The sequence below is a fragment of the Quercus lobata genome, chromosome 5 (genome assembly GCF_001633185.2).
Source record: "Quercus lobata isolate SW786 chromosome 5, ValleyOak3.0 Primary Assembly, whole genome shotgun sequence".
NCBI lineage: Eukaryota > Viridiplantae > Streptophyta > Magnoliopsida > Fagales > Fagaceae > Quercus > Quercus lobata.
In genome coordinates, this window is record NC_044908.1 from 7,379,494 (window position 1) to 7,395,400 (window position 15,907).

General features: G+C 35.6%; 1 pseudogene; it reads right to left on the reverse strand.

The window, feature by feature from the left end:
• Positions 1-2,199: 2,199 nt before the first annotated feature.
• Positions 2,200-9,415, reverse strand: LOC115989872 (annotated as a pseudogene).
• Between the last annotated feature and the right edge of the window lie 6,492 nt (positions 9,416-15,907).

Consider the following 15,907-nt stretch of genomic DNA (forward strand, 5'->3'; position numbering starts at 1 on the left):
TTTTCATTATTCCTTTTAAATGGAGGAATATAAAAGTCCTTTTCTTTTGAGTTAGGCTTAACAACAAGTTTGGCACTAGTTAATTTTTCAACTTTAGTTTTAGATTCAACTAGTTGCTCTTCCAAACTTTTAATTTTGTCCACCTAAGATGAAATTTGATTTTTAAATTTCTCATTCAAATTATTGGCTTCAGCCAATTTTGCAATCAAATCATCTTTTTCAAGCTTGACCTTTTTAAAATTAGCTTTTAATTTTGTAGAACATTCAAGAGATTTCATACAAAAATTATAAAACTTGCAATAGGCATCTTGAATATCATCATCATCATTCAACATAAGATCATGCAAATCAAAACAATTAAGAGTTTCCATGACAACAGGGGTCAATGGATCACACAACAAAGATTAAACCCTAATTAGAGTGTGCCTGCTTTGATACCACTTGATAGGTCACAAACTGAATGACCCCTTGTGATAGAAATTAATTAATTAATTAGCCAAGTTATTAATTAATCAATTTATCATGCAAACGCGTGGTAGCAAAAAAAAAAAATCACTAATAAACTAAATATGTAACGGAAAATAAATAATACGGTGATTTGTTTACGAATGGGGGAAACCTAACGACAAAAACCCCACCGGGTGATTTTCAGGTCACCACTCCCAAAACTCCACTATTATCACAACAAGCAGTTACAAGTAAAGGAATCCAAGTACCTTACCAACCTACAGTTGAACCCTTACCCCAATACCCAATTGGACTTGTTCTGTAGTGACAGTTCCCCTTTTTAATGCACGACTCCCAAATACGTGACTAACCAATTGCGCGGATCCCAGTACGCGGCTTACTCCTTTGCACGAATTCTAGTATGTGACTAACTCCACAGCAACCCTTTGATTGTTGTAGTTGATTTGCAACAGCTTCACATAGAAACACCAATAAGATCTTCAATGTTGGTGCAAGAGACTTTGCTTGGATATAGAACCCAAAGGCGTACAAGAAACGTAGCAAGAACTCTTTCTTCTGTAAGAGGAGGCTAGGGTTTCAAAAAGAAAACCTTATGAAGCTCTCTAGGGTTAGGTTTTTCTTTTTCCCACCTCCTTTAAAAAGGAGCTTAATGGGCTCTCCTATTCCATATAGGTTTACACAAACCTTGGGTTTTCCTAGTCCAATAAGGATTATACAAACCCATAAACAAATAGCCTTTTAGAGTAAAAACGTTGCTAGCCATAATCTGAAAACCCGTAAGCTCGATTGATCGAGGCATCTGTCGAGCTTTAATGAATCTCGACAGATTGAGATTTTATCGAGCAGGTGTCAAGACCTGCAGATTGCACTTTTTTTGAACAGTTCTTGAGTAGTCTTCATGTCTTCAATTTAACCACTTGTAATGATCATCTTGAACCTACTTAGATTTACCCAAATACAAGTAAAGTGCGTTTTGTCAAAGGATATGCCAATTTCATAAAAATATGTCCCCAACAAAAATTAACAAAGATGGCCTAAAATCATCTCTTTAGGATTGGGATAGTTCTTCGAAATCCATGACTTTAACATATTTAGGTGTGGCATAAAATTTGATGAATTCTTAGCATTTGGCCAAATCAAAGAATAATGAGACTAAGCATCAACAAAGTTATGTGCTTCTAAATGAAGAAGGAGGTCAAAAGAAAATAACTCTCTAAAAAAATGAATGGCTCAAGAACTCACTTGGGTTATAGTCTCTACATTTTATTTTCAAGATTTTCAAAGTCATCTCTATCACTCAACCAAGAAACATGTTCATGTGGCTAAAGTGCATGTGCATACTACTTGAGCATGAAAAACAGTGGAATTCTTTAGATAGAAGTAGCATAAAGAATGACTTAAAACTCTTGCTAAAGCAACACTTTTTTTTATTTTTTTTTTTAAATTGGACTAAAAAAAAAATCACTAAAAACAACCCCAAAAAAAAATTAACATAAAATAAACCAAATGCAAATCATCTCAAGTTCCTTCCCCCAACCTAAAACTTACATTGTCCTCAATGATAACAAAGGAAAACAATAAAGAGTAGAGATTACAGAGAGTACCTTGAAGAGATGAACATAAATGAACAGAAAAAAAAAAACTTTAATAGCTGCAAAAGGGATTAGAAAGCAAAACAACAAAAATAATAAAAAGAAAAAAAAAATCTAAACTACGACACAAACTCTTATGCTAATTGCTAGGCAAGTCTTGATAAATGGGATTCTCCAAATTAATGGATTCCTCCTTTTGTGAAAAATTGTCAAGAAATGGTTTAAGATGTCCATTCACCTTAAATATGTTACCATTCTTAGGATTTTCAATTTCTTTGGCACCATGGGGGAAAACATTTTTAACAATAAAAGTTCCAGTCCATCTAGATCTCAATTTTCTGGGGAACAAATGTAACCTAGAATTATACAAAAGAACTTTTTGAGATGGTTCAAAAGATTTCCTTAAAATTTGTTTGTCGTGAAAGACCTTCATTCTTTCTTTAGAAATCCTAGAATTCTCATATGCATCATGCCGAATTTCTTTCAACTTATTCAATTGCAATTTTCTCAATGAACTAGCCTTGTCTAAGTTAAAGTTAAACATCTTTATTGCCCAATATGATCTATGTTCCAATTCCATAGGCAAGTGACAAACTTTACCATAAACAAGTCTATAGGGAGACATACCAAGAATATTTTTATAGGCAGTGCAATATGCCCAAAGTGCATCATTCAACCTCAAAGACCAATCTTTATGATTTGGGTTAACTGTCTTCTCTAAAATTTGTTTAATCTCCCTATTGGCAAGCTCAACTTGTCCACTTGTTTGTGGGTGATATGGGGTGGCAACCTTGTGTGTTATGCAATATTTTCTCATAAATTCTCAAAAGGTCGATTGCAAAAGTGCAAGCTCCCATCACTAATAATTGCCCTAGGGATGCCAAACCTTGACAAAACATTTTCCTTTAAAAATTTCAAAACAATTTTGTGATCATTCTTTTTGCAAGGAATAGCCTCAACCCACTTTGAAACATAATCTACGGCCACTAGAATGTAAAGTTATCCAAAAAAAGAAGGGAATGGACCCATGAAATCTATGCCCCAACAATAAAAAATTTCAACAACTAAAATTGGGTTTAAAGGCATCATATTTCTACGAGTTATTCCTCCCAAATTTTGACAAGACTCACAAGATTTGCAAAAATGATGAGTGTCTTTATACATATTAGGCCAATAAAAACCACACTGCAAAATCTTTGCAACAGTTTTCCTTGAAGAAAAGTGGCTTCCACAAGCTTCATTATGACATAAGGAGATGACACTAAATATTTCATTATCAGGGACACATCTCCTAATGATTTGATCTGGACAATACTTAAATAAATAAGGATCATCATAGAAAAAATTGCGTACCTCAACCATGAAGCGTTTCTTATCTTGAGCACTCCAGTGAGATGGTGTTTGGCCTGTGATAAGAAAATTGACAATATCAGCATACCAAGGTAAAGTAGAGATGGAAAACAATTGTTCATCAAGGAATGAATCCCTAATGGGCAATGCATCCATGGATTCATTAAAAGTGAGGCGTGATAAATGGTCTCCGACCACATTTTCTACTCCCTTTTTATCTTTGATGGTGATATTAAATTCTTGTAGTAGAAGAATCCGTCTAATCAACCTTGGCTTTGCATCCTTCTTTGAAAGAAGATATTTTAAATTTGCATGGTCAGTGAAAACAACAACAAGAGAACCAAGAATATATGAACGGAATTTATCTAAGGCAAATACCACAGCAAGTAACTCTTTTTCAGTTGTAGAATAATTCATTTGAGCTTCTTTCAAAGTCTTACTTGCATAATAAATTAAATGAGATATTTTATCCTTTCTTTGCCCTAAAACAGCTCCAATCGCATAATCACTTGCATCACACATAATTTCAAAAGGTAATGTCCAATTTGGTGGTTGCATGATAGGTGCAGTGGTAAGCATGCCTTTTAGCTTATCAAAAGCTTCTTGGAAAGCTTGGGTCCATTCAAAGGGAGTGTCATTTGTTTGGAGGTTACACATAGGTCTAGATATGAAACTAAAGTCTTTTATGAACCTCCTATAAAATCCAGCATGTCCTATGAATGATCTCACACCTTTAATAGTCTTAGGTGTAGGCAAATTAGCAATCAACTCAATCTTTGCTTTATCCACCTCAGTGCCTTTTGAAGAAACAATGTGGCCCAATACAATCCCTTTTGTGACCATGAAATGACACTTTTCCCAATTTAATAGTAAATTAGTTTCTTCACACCTAGTTAAGACTTTGTTCAAATTAGAAAGGCATTCATCAAAAGAGTCACCAAACTTAGAAAAACCATCCATGAAAACCTCTAAATAATATTCTACCATGTCACTAAAAATACTTAGCATGCATCTTTGAAAAGTGACAGGTGCATTACATAAACCAAATGGCATCCTCCTAAATGCAAAAGTACCAAAAGGACAAGTAAATGTAATTTTCTCTTGATCTTCAAGTGCAATTTCAATTTGATAGTACCCAGAATACCTATCTAAAAAACAATAGTACTCATGACCTGCTACTCTCTCTAAAACTTGATCCAAGAAAGGTAAAGGGAAGTGATCTTTCTTAGTGACTGCATTCAATTTTCTATAATCAATACACATGCGCCAACCTGTGGTGACACGTGTTGGAATTAACTCATTATTCTCATTTTTTACCACAATTATTCCAGATTTCTTAGGCACCACTTGAGTAGGACTTACCCATTTACTATCTGTAATGGGGTATATGATACTCACATCTAACAATTTGAGTACTTCAGTCCTAACTACCTTTTTCATTGTAGGGTTTAACCTATGTTGCATCTCCTTAGATAGTTTAGCATTGTCCTCTAAATAAATCTTGTGAGTACAAACCAATGGGCTAATTCCTTTAATGTCAGCTATGTTCCATCCTATGGCACTCTTATGCTTTCTCAAAACATTTAATAACTTACCTTCTTGCAAAGATCCAAGTTTAGAAGATATTACCACAGGAAAAGTCTCATTGGTTCCTAGAAAAGCATACTTGAGCTCAACAGGCAAGGGCTTCAATTCCAATTTTGGTACTTGCTCACTAGATGGCAACAACTTTATCTCACAATGTGGCAACTCCTCATATTTCAATTTCCAATTGCTTGCTTTTAATTCCTATGCAGATTCCCAAAGATAGTGAATATATCCAATTTCGAAATTCTCATTAAAATTAAAATCACATGAATTGACTAGACAAGCTTCTAATGGATCTAAAAAACAGGTTTTGTTGAATTGTTCTTGAACAAGTGTTTCCATTAAGTCAACTTTATGCACATCCTCTACATCCCTAGGTTGCTTACAAGTATTAAAAATATTAAGCTTAAGGGTCATATTCCCAAAAGATAATTTTAAGACTCCACTTCTACAATTTATCAATGCATTAAAAGTTGCAAGAAATGGGCGTCCTAAAATCACAGATATTTGAGAATTAGCGTTAGAAGCAAGATGCATGTCCAAAATAATAAAGTCAATAGGAAAATAAAATTTGTCCATTTGAACCAAAACATCCTCAACAACACCCTTAGGAACAATCACAGATCGATTGACAAGTTGTAAAATTATGGAAGTGGATTTTAACTCGCCTAGACCTAATTGCTCATACACTAAATATGGAAAAAGATTCACACTTGCCCCAAGATCAAGCAAAGCTTTCTCTATTTTTGAATTACCAATCACATATGAAATAGTGGGACAACCTGGATCTTTAAACTTTGGATGTCTATTGTTTTGAATGATTGCACTAACTTGTTCAGTCAAAAATGCCTTCTTATGTACATTAAGCTTATGCTTAACAGTACACAAATCTTTCAAAAATTTAGCATATGATGGAATTTGCTTTATGGCATCCAAAAGAGGAATGTTCACTTTAACTTGCTTAAGCACTTCAAGGATTTCAAAATTTTGATTCACTTTTTGAGGGGAAATCAACCTTTGGGGAAAAGGTGCAGGGATAGGACACCTTTCAATTTCATTAGATTTAGACTCAAGGACCTCATCACTACTTTTTATTTTGGAAGACTCATTATGTGTATTGCTTTTAGGAATATCTTTTTCAATGACTTTTCCACTATGAAGAGTAGTTACAGATTTAACTTGACTCACTATATTTTTAGAGGAACTACAATCATCAACACAAATTTAACCATGGGGGTTTGGTTGTGGTTAAGATGGAAACTTACCCTTTTCTATTGTGCTCATGGATGTGGTCAATTTAGTGAGAGTGCTCCTAATGTCATTTATAGCTTATGAGTTTTGATTATTAATGGTGGATTGAGTTTTCATGAATTTTTGCAAAGTGTCCTCAAGACTCTTCTTTGGAGGGGGATTATAGGGAACAAAATTTGAAGAATCATGTGTAGGAGGTGCAACCACATTATCATTCCTCCAACTAAAATTTCGGTTATTCCTCCACCCTGAATTGTATGTCTCTGTGTACATTTTTAGACCCCTTAAAACACAATTGGATTAACCTAATTAAATAGCCAAGTGATTACTTAGTCCAAAATTCAGATCCAGGTTAACACAATCATATAATCATATCAATGTAAAGTGTGGAATATAAAGAACACAAAGATATGATGACCTAGGAAACCAAACCGGTAAAAACTTGGGGAAGATTTGACCTAACTATCCTTAAGGTAAACCTGAATCCACTATGAAAGAATCGAAGTTTTACAATAGCGACTTAGACCACTAATATCCTATTGCTACCCACTAGTAGAAAACTTACTGACACGACTACGTGCAAGCTCCGAGACCACAGACTCCTTCTTTCTTGGATTCTCCAGCAAGTATAAGCACTCCCACTTGTATATCTTTAAGCTCTTAATGCAGCAACTGAATCGATCACCAAGTGCTTGACATAATCTTGAATCTTGGAAACCCTAAGTATGTATGAAGGCAACCACCTCTTGATCTCACAAAAAATTCACATACACAGCATAAGAAGCAACCCAAAAAACATGGTTAGGGTTTTCTCTTTTATACTTAAGACAAAACATAAAACCCTATACGTCATACGGGCTTAGGCTAAGTTGGAAAATTCTGCAAAAAAACATTTTGCCCAAGTTTCGAACGATCAAGCCAAACAAAATTGCACAATAAATTCTGTAGTAACTCGATTCCAACTTTACATAAAACGCATACACTTTGAGAAAGTCTAAACAAGATAAAAACATGTTTTGATCATGGTTTGCCAACAATACAAATTAGAGTTCTAATATATTATGTAAGGTTGAATTTAATTAACCACCTTGTTGGCTTTATTTCGTGCCAAATTTGCTTGTATTTCAGTAATTAGTAACCCTGTATTTAGGTGGGATTCTTGTAAGGGTAGTGAGTGAGATAGTGTGAAGAAATGCTCAAGAGTGTGCAGGAAAAACAGGGACTCGCGACCGGATCTCGCAAGTGACTCGTAGCTGCAAACCGCCAGAAGCTGCACACGTGCCAGGCATGCCAGAAGTTGAAGCGTCACGCTAGCTGGAGCACTACAGGACAAAATAGGACAATTGGTTGTTCAGTTACCTTATGGCTGGAACTCATGACTCAGTTAAGCCGCGAGGCCAAGCCGCGAGCCAGCCCTGTTTTGAAAAACCTGACACTTCACATTCCATTCTTACCCTAGTATAAATACCTCTTATACCCACAAAAGAAAGTGAGCTTCCAGAGAGAATTTTGAGAGAAAAACCCTAGAGAAAAATAAGATTATTCATCCACAATCTTCACATAAGAGACTCTTCAAATTCCTTTACTTTCTTCCTCTCTATTGTAAAATCCTTGAGAGGCTTATTACCAAAACCTTTTTCTTACCATATCCATTTCTGTGAGAGGGTTGTTTGGTGCTTTGGGAAGCAGTTAGGAAGGAACCAATTTCACATTGGTTGATGCTATGGTCAAGTAGCGCAATCCAGGAAGCTAGAAAAGATATAGGTTCGGCGCAACCTTGTTGGAGCAAGAAGCTTGGAAAGCTTAGGTACACTAGGTAGATTAGGCTTGGAGGGTCTATTACTGTTCATGTATCCCAACTACATTTTCTAGTGGATTTTTGACCGCTTGGAGGGCGGCGGGGAGGTTTTATGCTGAGGGCTTCAGTTTCCTCTTCAATAACACATCGTTGTGTTGTCCTTGTATTTGCATCTCTCTTCCCTAATCTTTGCCTTTTATTTTCTGATGTGGATGTGATTTTAATTGGCTTAGATTGTTTACCAATTTTGTTTATAGCTTGTGTTCATTTTCCGCACACTTATTGTTTGTCATAAAGCTTGAATTGGTAATTTTTTTATTGGGGGTCTAAACGTTCAAGGGTATTTTATACACTATTTGAACTTTCACATTAGTTCCTAATCCTTAGAACCTAACAAACTCCTCCTCTGGCAATCCATGACAAAATACAAAACTAAACAAAATTGCTCAAAGTTTACATAAAAACAGCCCAATATAAAAACATAACCCAACACAACAAATTCAACCTAACCACTATCTATTGCAAGTGTAGATAGCAGCACGACTGAATCAACCTGTATATTTCCTGAAACACTCAATAAACACATAAACGCATGTGGAAACTACAAGTAAAACAAAAATGACTTCTTGATTTCACTTAACACACAATAAAGACATATATCATGAATAACTCATAAATATATATCAATAAGCAATGTGAAACAAGAAACATATACCAATTAATGTATCTCCCCCTATCATGAAAAACCCAATCAAAAACAAAAAAATACATCATGAGCCAAAAAAAATGTAAATACATAATGAAGCACCTAGATACAATCTAATAGCTCCACAAGCTCCACAAAATACAAAAATCTCCTCCTAACTACAAAAATCCTCTACAAGTGTACTCCCCCTTTTTGTGACGAAATGCCAAAGGGCAATCACACATCATCAAAAGGAAGGGGTGGAGGCGATCGTCTCAAATGCTCCAGATCCGCTCTCAAAGCATGAAGCTCATCAAGCATGTCCACCAAAATCTGTCCATAAGCCGCCTAAATGGTTATGATAGTCTCCAACATACTTCGAATGTTTGAATCATCCGAGGTAGGAGGTGGAGGAACATCAGTAACATGATTAATGGGCTCCTCAACTGTAGTATCACTTGTAGAAGAGGGAGGAGGAGGTGCGACATCGGAAGGCTCTACCCTAGGGCATTTAGAGCTAGTTCTCAACTGAGTAGCCCTCTGCTGAAGAAAGGTGGCACTTATGGGAGCAACTATGTGTACAGGCTCAAATGCGGGAAACTCAGCTAAACCGAGATGTAAAAGAATCCAGTGAATAAAAACGGGAAAGAATAAAGCATGAGTAGTAGAACTACTCCTATGCATCTCAATCAAGGAACAAATAAAAAGATGAGGAAAGCTAATAGGAGCATTAGTAACCAGGGCATACAAAAATGCACAACGCTCCAAAGGAATGGTGTGCAGATGAGAGATAGGCCAAAAAGAATGACAAGCAATCCTAAAGAAGAGATAATGAATCTCAATGAGCTTAGCTGTGGTGATTCGAGGATCAGAGCCCTACTGGATAGAAGACCCAGTGATATAAGAAATGATGTCATCCAAAGGAGGAGACTCATCATAAGGGTAGACAGGGTGCTGGACCACTGGTACCCCAAGGGCATCAGCCGCTATCGAAGGGGTAATGGTGTACCCTACACCCCATACCCAACTCCTCACGAAAGTGTTGGCATCATAGGAGTGGACAAAGAGGTTCGAATAGAACTCTCTGATCAAGGTAGCCGGAGGTGGATCAGAAATATCCAATAAAGGTAACCAGCCCCTACGCTCAAAGTTACGCCTAATCTCAGGATCTAGCTCATCTAAAAAAACCATTCTCTCAGCCCAAATGTTTCTCCTAAGGTTAAGCTTCTCAAATGCTTTCTGGTTTTTCTCACTTAAGAACCTATGACTATCAAAGGTGGGGGAAGGAGAAGAAGTGGAGGTTTTATTGGCTCTAGTTTTCCTAGGCATGATGCTAAAGAAAGGACAAGACAAACAAAAAAGAACCAAAAAGAAACAAAAAAAACCAAGGGCAAACTGCAAGTTAGCACAAAAAAAAAAAAATATATATATATATATATATATATATATATAGAAATAACAATCTATATGATGAATGAACAGATAAATGTCATGATTGAAAGTTCAATATGTGTATAAAACACTCTTGAACGTTTAGACCCCCAATTACAAAACAACCAATTCAAGCTTTATAACAAACAACAAGTGTGCGGAAAATGAACACAAGCTATAAACAGAATTGGAAAACAATCTAAGCCAATTAAAATCACATCCACGGCAGAAAATAAAAGGCAAAGATTAAGAGAAGAGAGATGCAAACATAAGGACAACACACGATGTGTTATCGAAGAGAAAACCGAATCCTTCCGCGTAAAACCTCTCCGCCGCCCTCCAAGCGGTCAATAATCCACTATAAAATGTAGTTGGGATACATGAATAGCAATAGACCCTCCAAGCCTAATCTACCCGATGTACCTAAGTCCTCCAAGCTTCTTGCTCCAACGAGGTTGTGCCGAACCTTTTTCTTTTCTAGTTTACCGGATTCTGCTATAATCCATAGCATCCGCCATCCTTGGCATCTTCCAATGCTTCCCAAAGCTCCAAAAACACTCAACACTCTAAATAGGTGTGGGTAGTGTTTGGATAGAAATCTCCTCTCAATAGGTATGACAATGAGAGAGGGAATGAGAAGAGACTACAAAGATTTCTCTCTAAAAATGAGTAGCTCTCTCTAATTGGGTGGGTATTTTGAAGAAACCTCTCTTAGGGTTTTTTCTTTCTGAATAGCCACACATATTTTGTGGGAATGAGGGGTATTTATACTGGTGTGAGAATGGAATGCGAAGAGTTAGATTTTCTAAAACAGGGTTGGCTGGCGACTTAACCTCGCGACTTGACTGAGTCGTGAGTTCAAGCCGCGAGCTAACTTAATGGCTAGTCTGGATTTTTGTCCTGTAGTGCTCCAGGTGGCATGACTATTCAACTCCCCTGCATGCTCTGCGCGTGTTCAACTTTTGGCGGCTTGCAAGTCGCGAGCCTCCCGTGAGATCCAGCTGCGAGTCCTTGCTTCACTGCACAGTCTTGAGCATTTCTTCACACTCTCTCACACACTACCCTTACATGATTCCCACCTGAATACAAGGTTTCTAAGTGCTGTATTACAAGCAAAATTGTCATGGAATAAAACCAACACATGGTTGATTAAATTCAACCTTACAATGATGCATGCTCTAATTCAGTGATAACAAGTTCAATTTAATTTTAGAATCACAAAATTGGCTTGAGCATAGAGTTTATAACAAAAACCCCAAAAATTTGAAAAACCACTTGTTCAATTTGTACCAAATTGACCAATTGATCATCATATAAGTTAGAAAACAATTTATAATGATTAAATTATTCAATCCATCAAGCCAATTTCATCAATTAAACTTAATTTGAACAAAATCCCCAATTCGGGTAGTTTCAAGCCCTAGAAATTTTAATTTTTCTCAATTCACCAAATTGATCAAATTAATTCACCAAGAACAGTTTTATATTGTCTCACAACAAAAACCCATTGATCAATTTCCAAAGAAAAAGCTTGAAACATCAAAAATCCCAATTTCCCTTAGGTTCGAAAATAAGCCCAAATGCATGACAAAAATGCATGAAAACCAAAAATAAAAGAAAAAAGAGGGATATAAAGGTCTTACCAGCCTTAGATGACAAAAACCCTTGAAGGAATTTGGTTGAAAACAACAAAAAACTTGCTTTGACCCTTGGACCGATCGAATAGAGAGAGAAAGAGTTTTGAAAAAAGTTTGAATAGTGAAGAACACATGAGAAACTCAGTGTTTTAAAAACTCTCTATACGATTTTTGATCGATCGAAAAATAGATTTGATTAGTCAAAAATGCTTCGATTGATCCAGAACCAATTGAGCATCAATCGAAACACACAAAACCAAACCAAAAATTTAATCACAATTTTGATCGGTTGAAAAACACTTTTGATCCGTCAAAATTTTGGAAAAAACAGTTTTTTGAAAATCAAAGCAAAATATTGCAGAAACTCCTCAAAGCATTGAATTTTATGAGTAAAATGCTTGAGTATGAGATGAAATGTTTTTCAAAAACACTTATTTTGAACCCAGTTTTCCCAAAATTAAGATGTTCAAACAATTCTCCTTAAATTGTCAAGCTTCAAACACATTGTGCACCAAAATCAAGGAATTTTCAAACTTGGTTGACCAAACCAAAATCACATACAATAACATGTACAAAGTTTAGCAAAGAGTAACTTGTGTAGTGTGTGCAACTAGCAAAAACTTGAGATGCATGTGAGGTGATATGTAAATAGAAATCAACCACAATTTCTACAAAATTCATCACATTGAATTTGAAAGAGATTATCACCTAAAGAGTTACATCATAAAACTCTCACATTTCCTAGAAAATAAGCTTGCAATCATGTAAGTTTCTTGATTTGCCTCATATTGTACACACAAATTTTATTTGTTCAGAAACTTATTAAAACAACCGGGATAATGTACACACCAATTTTATTTGTTTGATTTAACATTAAGTCCAATAATGTACACACCAATTTTAACATTTAAGCCAAGGCTACACCTTATGTTCTTTTTGTGCATGTGCGACACTTTCTCGAGCACAAAATCTTACAATATGCACTAAGGTGTTCATGATTGGCTAGTAAATAGTTGTGAGATCGTTATTTATACCTTTCTCAATAAATTCTAATCCGACAATCAAAAGCATGTGACTTCAAGATCAAGATCATGTGATAAAAAACTATAAACAACTTCCCACACAACATGCATTACAAAGCTTCAACTAATAAAGTGCAATAAATAAGCTCATCCAAGCTAAAAAAAGTATATAAACATGTTATGTAGAAATAAATTGGCCAACCTTGATTTCAAATCCAACAAAATAATGCAAAACACAATTTGCTTCCCTTTTTCCTTTTTTCATTTTATTATTATTTTTTTTTGAAAAGAAGAAACAAAAATAGTCCTAGAATGAAATGCATGAATGTTATACAATGCATGTCCTAGAAACAAAAAAAAAAAGAAAAAAAAAAACAACACCGAATAACAATGGTCACAAAGAGTAGAGCAAAGAAGCATAAGGACCATGTTAGAAAGGCTCACTTAGATTGAGCCTTTTGCATCCAAAACCTTTTAGATGCACTACGAGCATTGGAGTTCTTATTCACATGAGAATAATTACCAACTCCAAAATTGGAATAAAGGTTTAGAGCCTTTACCAATTCACCAATAAGTACCATAGAATCTTGTGCTTGAGGCATAGACACTTTTGGTTTGTTTGCTCCTTTAGCAGCTTGCAGCTTGAAATAGTTTGGACAAATGTGCCCAAACTTTCCACAAAAATAACAAACCCATGCAAGCTTATCATGCAACTTGTCCTTAGAAAGTGTAGACTCCTTAGGTTTAGACTCTTTCAGATCAACCCTAATCTTTCCAGGTGGTGTAACTTCTATAGATTTAGCCTCACTCACAGAGGGTTTTACAACCTCTCTCATAGGGGGTTCGGAAGAAGAAGAATGAACAAAGTTTGTGGAATGGGGTGTAGACACAGAAATGCTTTCTACAAAATCTAAGCCAGTTTTGTCAGGGGGAGACTTTTGAACACTTAGAATGTGATTAAGTTTGGAGCTTGTAGACCTATCAGTTTGTTCTCTAGCAACAAATAGTTCATGTTCCAAATTTTTGACTTTTTCAAGTAGAAGCATATTCTCAGTTTTCACATTATTCAAAAGTTCAGTAGCATCAAATAAATTCACAAGCAAATTTTTCTTATTAAGCTCAAGAGATGCAATTTTCTTTAAACCTAATTCAACACTCATAGCATCCATTGTAGTAACTTTGCAAAATTTATTGTAGGCTTCTTGAAGATTTGCATCCTCAGAGAGTTCCCTATCAGAAGGGTTCTCTTCAGCAAACACACTTTCATTGACTACAGCAGTAGCAATGAAAGCAATGAAGTTTCTATCCTCGTCAAAACCAGACTCATCATCAGAAACTTCATCATCACTAAGGATTACAGCTATAGCCTTACCCTTAGGCGTCAAGTATGTAGGACATTCAGATTTCATATGACCATACCCTTGACATCCAAAACATTGAGGACCTATTGAATTATTAGAAGGTTGACCTACTTTTTCTTTAGGTTTTTCAGTGTTATTAACCTTAGTGGGATAATTCCTCCTAAAATTTCTAGGTTCAGCAATGTTATTACCTTTTGCCCTTCAGTAGAGAGATCATCATCAAATCCACTCGCCTCAACATTATCAACAGACTTGAAAGCCATTGATTTTTATTTGCTAGTCTTAGGTATGTCCAACTCATAGGATTGAAGAGATCCTACAAGTTCATCAATAGTGATGGCAGTCACTTTGGGTTTAAAATATTCAGTTAAAGATCTAAGAATCTTCCTATCAATTTTAGGTTGATTATAGATTTCACCCAAATTATATGCAGAATTAAAAATATTATTAAGCTTAGCATAGAATTCATCAAAAAATTCAACATCAGATATCCTAATGCTTTCAAATTTAGAAGTTAATTGCTGCAACTTATTAATTTTAACAGCCTTTGTGCTTTCATGCACAGTCTGGAGGATATTTCAAGTAGTATGAGCAACCTCAAAATTAGAGATTCTCTTAAATTCCTCCATAGAAATAGCATTAAAGATAGCTTTCATAGCTTTGCTATTGAACGCGACTGCTTCTTTTTGAGAAGTTTGCCACTCATTAATAGGAGTAGTGGGCTTCTGCCATCCGTATTCAATGGAGTTCTAGACTCTCTCATCAATTGATTTTAGGAAAGCTTTTATCCTTACTTTCCAATAAGCATAATTATTCCCATCAAAGTGAGGTAGAATAACAAGAGAGTGTCCGTGTTCCATGAAAACAGGGGTCATGGATCAGCTCGGAGATCAAAAGATCTACAATAAGAGAGAAACCCATTTTGATACCACTTGTATGTTTTTAGACCCCTTGAAACATAATTGGATTAACCTAATTAAATAGCCAAGTGATTACTTAGTCCAAAATTTTGATCTAGGTTAACACAATCATATAATCATATCAATATAAAGTATGAAATATAAAGAACATAAAGATATGATGACCTAGGAAACCAAAACGGTAAACACCTGGGAAGTATTTAACCTAACTATCCTCAAGGTAAACCTGAATCCACTATGAAAGAATCGAAGTTTTACAATAGTGACTTAGACCACTAATATCCTATTACTACCCACCAGTAGAAAATTTACTAATACGACCATGTGCAAGCTTCGAGACCACGGACTCCTTCTTTCTTGGATTCTCCAGCAAGTACAAGCACTCCTGCTTGTATATCTTTAAGCTCTTAATTCAGCAATTGAATCGATCACCAAGTTCTTGACATAATCTTGAATCTTGGAAACCCTAAGTATGTGTGAAGGCAACCACCTCTTGATCTCACAAAAGATTCACACACACAACATAAGGAGCAACCCAAAAAACATGGCTAGGGTTTTCTCTTTTATACTTAAGACAAAACATAAAACCCTACACGTCAAACGGGCTTGGGTTAAGTTGGAAAATTCTACAGAAAAACATTATGCCCGAGTTTCGATCGATCGAGCCAAACAGAATTGCACAATAAATTCTGCAGTAACTCGATTCCAACTTTACATAAAACGCATACACTTTGAGCAAGTCTAAACAAGACTAAAACCTGTTTTGATCATGGTTTGCCAACAATACAAATTAAAGTTCTAATAC